At 37.8% G+C, this 12,827-nt stretch overlaps 1 pseudogene across 1 annotated transcript; it reads right to left on the minus strand.

Annotated features, from left to right (window-relative positions):
• Positions 1–10,011: 10,011 nt before the first annotated feature.
• On the minus strand, positions 10,012–12,038 carry LOC306670907 (apoptosis inhibitor 5-like; annotated as a pseudogene). Its single transcript has 2 exons — positions 11,672–12,038; positions 10,012–11,186 (listed from the first exon to the last, which is right to left on the minus strand). The product of its transcript is annotated as an apoptosis inhibitor 5-like (transcript).
• Between the last annotated feature and the right edge of the window lie 789 nt (positions 12,039–12,827).

Here is a 12,827-nt window from a genome sequence, read left to right on the forward strand (position 1 = left end):
TGAGTTTTTTTTTTTTTTTTCAGATAACCATCCCAAGGAATTTAGGAGTGAGAGTTTATAAAAGCAGAGTAATTTGATTCTGCAGCATGTTTGCATTTTTCTCAAAAGCCTTAACTCTTGTTAAATATAATTCACTTTCTTGTGGCTTTAAATTTTACCCCACTCTGAAATAAGGTGGCTTTTATGATAAGAATTGCTTTCCTCCTGAGCTAGAAGCATTACCATGCATAGAACAGTAAGACAAACTTAAATGAGAATGATTACTAAATAACCACAGCTTCAAAGAGAAGATAGGTAATAACACTTTGCATTCATGCCAGCTTGCCTTTCATCTGAGTATCTCAAAGGAAAGCAAAATGTAGCTGATGCTGTGTTATGGTTGAAAATTACAACTGTGCAATTTCCTTATTCCTGAGTGTTTCCCTTTTCAAATGTGATACTAAGTTAAAACATCTCTAGAATTCAATCTGCATTGATTTCGAGCACAGGCTTTTTCTCTCTTGTTTCCTACCCTCTAACATCAACCCCAAGTGGCAAAGGCATTGGTGGACCTGTTTTTGTGGTTTTGAAGCATTTGCTACCATTGGAGAAAAACCTAATGATAAGAGATGTGAGAACATCTTTCTCAGCTGTTCTAAGGTTGAGGTGAAAACAAAATAAAGATGGACAGAGAATACTTTCTTCATTCCCAGAATCAGTTTCATCACAGGGCTAACAAAAACTCCAAAATGTGTCAGAGAACTGGTCTGACACCCTACTAAAGAACAAGATTTGTAGAATGTGTCAGACCTGGTGGTGCTCACTTGTAATCCCAGGTACTCTGGAGGCTGAGGCAGGAGGATTGCAGGTTCAAGACCAGCCTCAGCAATTTAGTGAGGCACTAAGCAACTTCATGAGACCCTGGCTCAAAATAAAAAATTAAAAGGTTCAAGGATGTAGCGCAGTGTTTAAGAATCCATGGGTTTAACTCCTGGATCCCTGTACCAAAAAAAAAAAAAAAAAAAAAAAAAAAAAAAAGTTAAGCTAGAGGTTAGCTGGGCTGGGTGTAGTGGCACATACCTGTTGTAATCCCAGCAGTTTGGTAGGCTGAGGCAGGAGGATGGCGAGTTCAAAATCAACCTCAGCAATTTAGCAAGGTCCTAAGCAGCTCAGTGAGATCCTATCTCTAAATAAAATATAAAAATTGACTGGGGATGTGGCTCAGTGGTTAAGTGTCCCTGGGTTCAATCCTTTATACCGAAAAAAAAAAAAAAAAAGAAAAAAAAAGAGGTTAGGATGGGCAATTCAGTGAGACTCTGTCTCAAAATAAAAAGTAAAAAAAAAAAAGGGGTGGGGTGGGGGATGTGACTCAGTGATAGACAGCCTCCGCATTTAATTCCCAGTACAACAACAATAGCAATACACACACACACACACACACACACACACACACACACACACACAGAGTCTATTGGCTTTATTTTCTAAAATAAGCAATTCTACATTCCACAAAATAGAGTAAATGTTCAGATGGGCATCTAGGTTGGTTCCACACTTTAGCAATTGTGAACTGAGCTGCTATAAACATTAACGTGGCTGTGTTACTGTAGTCTACTGATTTTAAGTCCTTCCGGTATAAACCAAGGAGTGGGATAACTGGGTCAAAAGTTGGGTCCATTCCAAGTTTTCTGTGGATTCTCCACACTCCTTTCGAGAGTGGCTGCACCAATTTGCAACTCTACCAGGAATGTAAATATCCCTTTTTCCCCATAAAGAAACTCTGGTATATATATATATACAATGGAATACTATTCAGCCATAAAGAAGAATAATATTATGGCATTTGCAAATAAATGGATGGAATTGGAGAACATCATGCTAAGTGAAATAAGCCAAGCCCAAAAAACCAAAGACCGAATGTTTTCCCTGATAAGTGGAGAATGATATCTAATGGGAGTTGGGGGTTGGGAGTGAGAGAAGAATGGGGGAACTTTATATTATGTAGAAGGAAATGAGGGGGGGAATAAAAATGGTGGAATGAGACAGACATCATTACCCTATGTACATGTATGATTACACGAATGGTATGAATCTACATTGTGTACAATCATAGAAATGAAATGATGTACCCCATTTGTGTACAATGAATCAAAATGTAGTCTGTAAAAAATTAAAAGATAAATTAAAAAAAATGTTCAGATGGGTTGAGCAGAAAAGGCCAGTCTTCTAGAAAACAGAAGGAAAACAGAAAAGAAAGAACAAAAAGCAGGTTGGTCATTTCAAAGTTACTTTTCTTGTAAGGTAGGAACAAGGAGACAGAACAACAGAAAAATAACAGATGGATTAATACAGGGTTCCTAAGGTTACTTTTATATGAGAATTAAGGCAAAGGTAACTTCATTCTCATGCCAGTTGAAACCAGTCAGTTTGGGAAATTTGGCTATTGTGTCTAATCCTGTTAATTTGACATTTTTTTTTTCCAAGTAAAAAAAAAATAAAAGATTTTTGTTAAGGTCTTTGCTCACAGTAGTTCTATTTATTTATTTAAGTCCTTACTATACTTTTACTATTAAACTAATATTTGTTTCTACCCCAAATTTCAAGAAACAGATATGTATATTGTAGGAAGTACAAAAAAATACTTTAATTCCACTCCTCAGAAATAATCATATTTAATAACTAATATGTAACCTTCCAGGTGCTTTTCTACACATAAATTGTTATTCTAAATATGACTTGGAGAAATAAATGTTCAAGAATACCCTGTACAATTTCAGAGGAGAAAAGAATTCAGAAGAGAGTAACTATACAAATGGTTTGAAAATTTGATAAAATAGGCTGATAATTTGACTTCTATCTCTCTAATCCTGAGTTCCCTGGAAGTAAGATAAACAGTTGTTTCAGCTTGGTGATGTGAAATTTAGAGTGATTACATCTTGATTTTCAGCATAGTCTGGGGAAATATCGTCAAAAACAAACAAACATGTCTGCTCATATATATGTGTGTATGTACACACACACACACACAGTTGTTGTTTTGTTTTGTTTTCAGTACTGGAGATTGAACCCAGGGCTTTGCACATGCTAGGAAAGCCCTCTACCACAGAGCTAACCCCCCACCGAGCCCGCCAGCCCTGCTTCCTATAATGTTATTCTTATTTTTTTATGTGCTGGGGATTGAACCCAGTGGTACTCTACCACTGAGCCTCACCCCCAGCCCTCTCGGTTTTTAAAAAATGTATTATGGAGACAGGGTCTCAATAAGTTACCAAGGCTGGCCAGGCAGTTGTGATCCTTCTGTCTTCTGATGGGAGTACAGGTGTGCACCAGCACAGCCAGCTCTCCTATATTTATTATCAAGCAATTTCGTTCTTTTATCAGGCTTTCACCCAGAAATGCCTTGAGACAACAAATGCTGCTGTTACTGTCATTCTGAACTTCTGGTCTCCACAGATACCAGAAGTATATAATGTCCTCATGATCAAACATTTCTTAGTTTTTGTACTTCCAGTCAAACAGAGTCTATTTGGCTTTCAATACATGGCTGAATTTGAAACTTTTTGAGAGAATAGAGCCTGCTATTGTGATGATCAGGAGGATAATAACAAGAGTTTGGAATATATTTCTTTTTTTTTTTTTTTTTTTTTTTTTGGTGCTGGGGATCGAACCCAGGGCCTTGTGCTTACAAGGCAAACACTCTACCGACTGAGCTATCTCCCCAGCTGGAATATATTTCTTAGCCAGGGTTCCCATGAACCAAACCAACTAAAATCAATAGACCAAAGAGCCAGATGAGGCATCTGTACTCTACTCAGGAGCTACATCCCCAGCCCTGTTTATTTATTTTTATTTTGAAATGGGAACTTGCTAAATTGCTGAGGCTGGCCTAGAACTTGTAATCCTTTTTCCTCAGCCTCCTAATCATTGGGATTATAGGCATGCATCACTTTGTGCAGCCCGATATTCTATTTATACTCTTTTCTGCACAGTTTATGCATTTGACAAATTAATTATCAGATTCTTTTCTGTTAAATGGAAGTAGTAGCAGTATTTACCTTTGGATCCATATGAGAATTAAATGAGATGATGAATATAAATCTCTGACACACAGTAATCCCTCAATGGAATTTAGTTTACATTGTTATATAAATAAATGTTTTTCTATCCTGTTTTACTGAGTCAGGAGTTATTTGCTTTCTTTTCCTCTCAGTTTGAGCATTTATGAAGGAGATATTAACTAGTAGCAAAGATGCTGCCTAAATTATTTCTTTGAAGCCAGGCATGGTGGTGCACGCCTGTCATCCCACCAACACAGAAAACTGAGGCAGGAGGATCACAAGTTCAAGGCCAGCCTTGGCAATTTAGTGGGACCCTATCTCAAATAAAAAATAAAAATGTGTGTGGAGATAGCTTCATGATAAAGCACCCTTGGCTTCAGTTCAATCCCCAGTACCAAAATAATGATGACGATGACAATTTCTTTGAAAGTGATGAGCGCTGCTAGCATCTTTGGTTTATATACTTCAAGCTTATCTAAATAATAAGAACATTTGTTAATAAAATTGAAATACTTTCCACAGGGTTTGGGACTTCAGAAAATAATTTTAAGACAAAAGTACTTTCATCATTCATCAAAGCTGGTATAGTTTGCTCTGCTCTCAATTTGCATTAATCATCTACGTGCATTCTTTAAGAAAGGTAAACGTTTTTGCTAAAGCTCTTCATGGTGCCTAGCTGAATTGAGAAGTGATAATCCCAGTTGGCTTAGTCAGCTTTAGAACCGCCGTATCCTAACAGATGGGATGTCAGTATTGCAATTGTAATGATTTTAATAGCATGTGAGCAGAACAAGGGGGGCCTGGAAGGCAAGGGCAGATGACTTCAAGGTCCTTGTGGAGGACACTGGTGGTACATTTCTTGGGAAACATTTCAATATTGTTATTTACAAGGAGGCAGAGAGCAATACAGCTGGAGAATTAAATGGAGAGATCTGCATACAGATGGGTAAAGAAAATGCTGTTTTGCCAACTGGATAACATCTGGCATGTTCAAGTCAAACTAAATACCTAACAAGCTAAGCAAGAGATCAAGTAGCAGATGATCTCTTCATTTTTCTGCAAGGAGTAGGAACAGAATAGCCAAAAATGAGTTAAAAATGAGTTATGTTCTATGTGAAAATGAGACACAGTTAAAACAAAAAAACAAAAAAACAAAAAAACAAAACCTTCCCTTATATATAGATGTGGAATATTCAGCTGGAATTGAAGCTATCCGGAATGTGAGATGTCAATTTCTAGAAAACCTAAATGATGTATTAACTCCGTTGCAATGAGTTACAGTATAAAATACAGTACATTTATTTTGCTTCTAAGATTTCTATGATTTACCTATCAGTAGAGATTGCAGGGCAAAACAAACTTGTTATTTTCCCAAATACAAAACAGGGAACTATGTTGGTAATCAATTATAGAACCATGACTATGAGTATAATAAAACTTTTCCTTGTGATCAATTCGCTAGTATAATGTTCTATGAGTTATCAAAAATTTTAGAATATTTTTGGGTCAAGATTTCCATATTTTATTTATTTATTTATTTTTAATTTATAGTAATGGAGGTTAAGCCCAGGGCCTAATGCATGCCAGGCAATTGCTTTACTATTAAGCTCAATCCCCAAAACAAAATTTCTGTTCTTGGTCCCCTTTCTATGTTCTGTATCAATATGACTTTCTTACTGAGACAATAAATTCAATCTGAATTTTAGTGAGAGTGACAGAAATTATGATGGTATGAAAGATCTGACCTATTATTTGTTATTCTTTGACTTTGGGGTAAAATAAACCCTCATGTTTTACAATTCAACTTCAATATTTGTTGTTTTATTATTAAAGTACTGCAATTTTCAAGTCTCTTGGAAAGCAAAAATAGAACAAGAATTTTTTTTTTGCAGTTCCAGGGATTAAACCTAAGGCTTTGCACATGCTAGGCAAGCACCCTACTATTAAGCTATATCCTCAGATCTTTATTTTTGTTTCATTTATGAGACAGGGTCTCACTAAGTCACTCAGGCTGGCTGTCAAGTTGTGATCATCCTGCCTCAGTATCCTGGGTAGTTGAAGTTACAGTCATGTGCTACCATACTTTGCGGATCAAGAAATTTCTATGGTCTTTGATGCATTAAATGTAGGGATTCATAATGTTTTCTTTTTCTTTTTGTTACTATGGATTAGACACAGAGGTGCTTTACTACTGAGACACATCCTCAGCTCTTTTTATTTTTTATTTTGAGACAGTATCTCACTAAGTTGCTTAGGGTTTTGCTTAGCTGCTAAGGCTGGTCTCAAACTTGTAATCCTCCTGCCTCTGCCTCCTGAGTCTCACCATGCCTGGCTATAACTGAATCTGGTAATAAAGTCAAATCTCCAGGCTTTTTTTTTTTGGTTGCAGTTGTTGAAAGGTAGGGAGCACTATTCATGTTCCAGATTCAATTCTAGACAGTGGGCATACAGCTGGAAATGTTCAGATGAGGATCCAAGAAGAGACAGCTTCATTCCAGTGGAATGAGAGATAAAGAAATAAAATCAATTCGATTTAAAAAAATTTTAATTTTAATTATTTTTATGGTACTGGCATTGGACCCATGAACTCTTGCATACTAGGCAAGTATTCTGTCATGGAGCTACAGCCCCACCAAATCAGACCCAGTGCTGGGGAGCGTAACACTGACTGAAATGATGGAGAATGTCTAAGGGAATGATTAGATTGGGTGGTTACGTGAAGGTGCTCAGAGGAGAAAACATATAAATGGAGAATTGAAGAGCCAGTACCAATTACATGAAGAACTGAGGCAAGAACATTCTCAACAGAGGACAGAGCAGTGCTAAGGCCTTAAGGCAGGATAAACTTGGTTAGGAGCAATGCACAGAATATACAATGCCCCTGTAATGCAGTTATTGATTGCATTAAGCATGCTCAAGATGACAGTAGAAATAGTAGATAAGCTAACAAATCCTTGCGACAGGAGCTAAATCCAGAGTATGGGGAACGTACTTGTGATGGCAATGTGACCGCTGAAATGAGCAAGTCCCCTTTACAGAGGTCCAGATGCTACAGTACAACGGAGCTTCATTCCTAAATAAATTGCAATTACTCTTGGCCCAGACGCAAAGCCATCATAAGAATATTGCCTGAAGGAATCAAAAAGTGAGATGTTTTTCCCCATAGTTTGAATATTAGGAAAAAGTCAGATTATAACACTATCATTGTAAAAGATGAGGAATTGTGATCAACTCATTCCTCACCCCTAGCCCACTTTCAAATTCCTCTTTAAAATTTATTCATTTATTTTGGTATAGGGGATTGAACCCAGGAGTACTTAAACACTGAGCCATATTTCCAGTCCTTTTTATGTTTTATTTTGAGACAGTTCTTGATAAGTTGCTTAGGGCCTCACTATATTGCTGAGGCTGGCTTTGAACTCAAGATCCTCCTGCCTTAGCCTCCTGAGTCCTTGGGACTACAGATGTGCATCACCATGCCTTGCCCTCTTTACAATTTAGCATTGCAAAACTATTTCATAAAATGTTAGTTAGTTGTTTTGTAGCACTGATCAGCATGTGTGGGTGTGTGTATTAATTTTTGTGGTATTGGGGATGGAATCCAGGGTTTCACACATGCTAGTTTAGAGTCTACCAGTGAGCTAAACCCCTGGTCCTTGAATAGTGAATATTAATATTTACCTTAAATAAGGGAAATACATCTTAAATTTACATTCCCTCCCAGTTCAATAATTTTTAGATTAGCTCTGAATGAGGTTTGTGTTTGCATGAAGTTATTCGTCATTCTATTCTGATCCTTCAGGCACAGTTTCAATGCTTTTGCTTACAAGCTGTCAAGCTGCAGATTTAAAATAAATACTTGTTAAGGCTCAAAGTTTAGAAAACCTAAAGAAAAGCAAATGCTGTCTTCAGTCTTTCCCTTAAATAAATTATGATATATTTTAGAAAGTCAATTTAAACTAAATATTTTGCAGTACTGTGTAAAACACAGCATGACAAATCACGGCGTGACAATTTGGAAAGTCTCCTTTTCTCCCCCCTTACACCATTTCACCCCCAAATCAGAAGTTTAATGTGAAAAGAAATCACTTTACTCTACTTTATTAATGGAGTTTTTTTTTTTTATGGCTAGGCACTACTGAAGAGGCTGACACAGGAGAATCCCAAGTTCGAGCCCAGTCTGAGCAACTGAGTAGGAGCTTGTCTCAAAATTAAAAAAAAAAAAAAAAAAAAAGATGGGGACGTAGCTAAGTGGTAAAGCATGCTTGGGTTTAATCCCTAGTACTGCACCTAAAAGGAAAAAAAAAAAAGAAAGAAAAGAAAAGCTAATTGTTTTAAGACAGGTTCTAGCTATTGTTCAAGTATACCTCAGATTTAGAAATCCTCCTGCCTCAGCTTTCTGCAATTACAATAATAGGCTGCTGAGTCTGTTTTTTTTTTTTTTTTTTAAAGGAAATTTATTTCTAAAGCATAAGGGAACATTTACATTTAAATAAGGTGATAAACAGGTGACTTGCAAAAGAAAAAAAAAAATTCATGGCATGTAGTTTTTCATTCAGAGTTATGAAGCAAAAAGAACCCCTAAGTTGTGATCTACTGTCTTAGGAATGGGAAGGAGAACAATGAGGTGGTGAGGGAAGGAACCCAGTCAACTCAGTATCAAAACTGAGAAAGTCAAGTCACTTCTGCTCAGCTTTGAGTTTACAGATATACTTTAAAAAAGAGAAGGAAAAAGTATACTTAATGTTCAAATTTATATAGCTGTATTTCCAATAGGGTTTGTCCTTGAAATGGCTTTAGGCCGCTGTCTGATCTGTCTCTGAGGTCCAGACCAGCTGGTTAATTTTCAAATGGCAATTCCGTGTTCCTATGTCTGTTCAGATTCCAAGGGAACTTAGGTCCCGTTCAGTCTTTGGAATGTTTAGATTATTGTCACCACTCCACAGTAAAGCTGATCAACTTCTTAATGCTCACTTTTATCATTCTAGCCTTTTAAAAAATACTTTCCCCATAAACATATGCCCTACTTCTAACACAGGGGTTTTGCTTTTTTCCCAGTGTAGAAATAATGGTAACAAAGACACCTGCATTAGAATCACGAACTAGTCCTCAAAAAATATATCAAACTACTAGAAACGTCATTGTGGCATTTGATTTGAATAGCAAACTTGGGAAGGGAAGATTAACTGAGGAACAAAAATATATGCAACGTTCAAATGCAGAGCAAAGGGTCTAGGCTATTAAAAATGCCCATGACATTAGACACTCCACACACCTCCCATCTCACACCTAAAGATTCCATTAGTTAACTTATACAATAATTTGGTTAATAACCTGAGAGGTTAAAATCTTGAAAGTGGCAAAAGCAAACCAAGAGAGCATCCCTTACTTATTAGTACTGTGTTATCAAGTAATTTTTTCCTCGGTAGCCCTGATTATTAAATCTCTAAATCCTAAATTATACTATCTCATTCTGTGAAAATCTGTATGTACATCACATTTGACTGTATTTCACCAACAGGGATCTCCCTGTTTGAATATACAGCCTTTATTTTTAGTTTTAAATAACAATAATCGTGTAAGTGCAACTGACTCAAAATTCCTCTCTACTGGAAGCAAAACCCTAGATAATAAGTGAATTGTGAATTTAGCCTCAAAAAGATAATCCCTATGTCAAAGACTACCCATCCCTGGAATTTAAAGTATTGATTTGTTGTGTACTCAGTTTTGCGGCATGCATATATGTACACACATACACATACATTATACACACATATTTCTATTTGAACAGAAAGAGCCCATGTTCCAAAGGTGTATCTCAATACATGGAGAAGAGTAAAGTGTAGGCAATGCAAGGCAACTTACTTCCTAAAATGTATTATCATTTCTACATTTTAAGAAAACTGGTAAGTATTTTGTGTTCATGACAGTAGGTGGAAATGCTGCACCACTGCCTAGCAACTTTATTAAAAAAAATGAAAAAATGTCAAGATTGACCATTCTCTTCTCCATCTATTGGGCAAAAAACTATGGGGAGAGGAAAATCAGTAACCTTTCAAAACTGATGATCTTTACCAGATATCAGAACGAAACTGAATTTCATTACATTTTAGACTCAAGAGCTCTCAATAACAAGTTATCAAGATGTTTAAAAGCAAAAAAGATTCACAATATGAAGTCTGAATAATGATGATATTGGAAAAACAAGTCAAGATTGTGGACAAAGCATCCAAAAATATTACTGAGGTTTTATCTTGGACACAACCATGGTCTGTTACAAAAGTAGATCATACGTACAAAGGTATAAAGAACATTAAGTTTTTAGCTGAAGTCAGCAGTCCTTTAAAGGGACATCCCTGGCAATCCAATGAATAGTAGAATTTAAGTGTATTAAGCTCATGACAATGCTGCAGAATGTGAAATCTTACTCAGTAGAGTCTTCCTCGACTACGATTTCCTCGTGTTCTCCAACCTCGGCCACCTCTACTTCCCCTGAAGGCTCCTCTCTGCTCATAATTAAAGTTGCCCAAATAGCTGCTATATTTCCCACTGGGGGCGGTTATAAATCTGCCTGGCATCCCTTTTTGATCCTTCTGGAGATTTCTTGGGCAGTGAATCTGAAGTTGTATCTTTGCAGGCTCTCTTTTGCCCAATCTCAACCTCTGTACAGGTTTCCAGGATACTGTTACTGTGTTCTTACATGAAGGAGGAATGTGGAAGAGATACTTGATTAAAACATTGATATTGTTTGTTATTTTCAATGCAACAACTTTAATCTTATTCTCTTCTGATTTTAGGCCTTGCCTGTTTTACCCTGGAGAGCCAAGCCAAGTTGTCTGATATAAACCTGCAGGCCCCGTGCAAAGTACTGCAGCCTGATTTTGAAATCTGAGTTTTTCGGCATTCAGTTTGGCTGTTAAGAAATCTGGAAGTTTTCGGCCCAACTGATGAAAACTGTACAACAAACATTCCACATAACTGAATTGCAGCCTGGATTCTTCATTACCAGTATTCTCCCCATTTTCTGCTTCTTCTGGAGGGAGAGACATGTATTCCAATAACTTATATCAAACAGTTTTCTTAAATTTGTTTCTAGCTTCTCCATATCACTACTAAATGAACTCATCTCCACCAACAATTTTAATACCTCTAACTATATATCCAGACCCTCCACAGGGGTAGTCAATGTACTGAGGTTAGGGAGAACTTACTCACAGAAATAAGTCACAAATCTTGTGGAGTAGACATTTTTAGAGAAAAGGAGTACTGCCTGCCGCGTGCACTGTAAGACTCTATCCACACAGTCAGGATCTGAGGGGTTGAAGGTCTGTTCTAGGTCAGCCTGTTCAGCCACCTGCTAGACCCATTGCTGTCTTCCACTCACTGTCCGTAAGCTTTTTAACCCACATAGTATCTTCATGAACAGAACAAATTCTTCACCAGTCACATCTTCCAAGACCTTTTTAGATTCGTTAAGATAAGCTCCTCTACTTCCTTTGTTAAGACTCCCTCTGGTAAAGTCTTGAGTTTTGTAGAAAGGAATTTACTTGCTTGTTCTCTAACAATGTCCTCTCCTTGAAGTATTTGGCTAAACAAGCCACCTAAAGTTCCTTTTGCATCCATCTTAAATGTACTTAATAGGGCATTGTTTACCAAGTTAAATTCTGCAGAGTCATCTGTCTGCAAATATTGGATTAGTATATCTGCCACTCTGGGAAGATTTTCTCCAGTGGCAAACTGAGGCAACTCTAATTGCTTGGCTGCAAATTGTCACGTCTTCATCCTCACAGAGGTCGAACTGGGCATTGATCGCAGAATCAGCCAATTCTGAAAAATGCTTAAAGAATTTAGGAATAAACTGAGCAGCCAGCAATCGTTTTCCTTTGTACCGCCTTTCACGCCATCTAGTAGCACTTGTTAGGCATTTTTATGCTGGCCCACTTGCCCGGTGGCATTGGCTAGGATGTCACAGTTGCGGTAAAGCTCCTCCACCGTCGGCATGGTGAGCGACAAGCCCCGGCCCGCTCCTGCTGTCAAAGTAACTGCAGGCGCCACCGCCGAACTTCTCCAAGTCCACGACCGACCTATTACGCCTCCAGCTGCCGCCAGTACCGCCGCCAGTCACCTGAGTCTGTTTTTTTTGTTTGTTTATTTTTAAATTTCCAGAATATACTTTCTTTATTTTACCTGGGGTGGGTCAGCTGATGAAAATTTTGGTATAACCAATCTCTGTAAATTTGAGATTAAAACTAAGATTTACATTCCACTTGGGGCTCAAACCCCTGACCTTGAGATAATAGGTCTCATGCTCTACAGGCTGAGCTGGTCAGATGTTCTGCCCTGTATCTCAAAACTCATTTCTTCCCGTTTACCTTTGGGACTTAATTCAGGTCCAGATTTGAAGCTGAATTTACTTTTACCTGGTGCCTGGGAAAGCCCAGAAATTCAAACTCGGAGGTGGGTGCCTCCTGCTTCCGTCTGTTTTCTACTTTGTTCTACTAGTGACCTAGTCTTTTCCCGTCCACTGTGAAGGGACCAATACTGGAAAAGAAAAACAGGCACGTCACTGGCTGAGTTGCTCGTGGTGTGCTCCTGTGATCCCAGCAACTCAGGAGATCGAGGCAGAAGCATCCTAAATTCAAGGACAGCCTGGGCCATATAGCCAGATTCTATCTCAAAATTAAAAATAAAAAGGGCTGGGGAATGCAGCACAGGGTTAGAGCACCCGCATCTGGGTTCAGTCTCCGCTCCTGGGGTGGGGGCAGTGTGACTGGAGCGCTCACACTGGAT

This window comes from Sciurus vulgaris, assembly GCF_902686455.1.
Source record: "Sciurus vulgaris genome assembly, chromosome: 10".
In the NCBI taxonomy this organism is placed as follows: domain Eukaryota; kingdom Metazoa; phylum Chordata; class Mammalia; order Rodentia; family Sciuridae; genus Sciurus; species Sciurus vulgaris.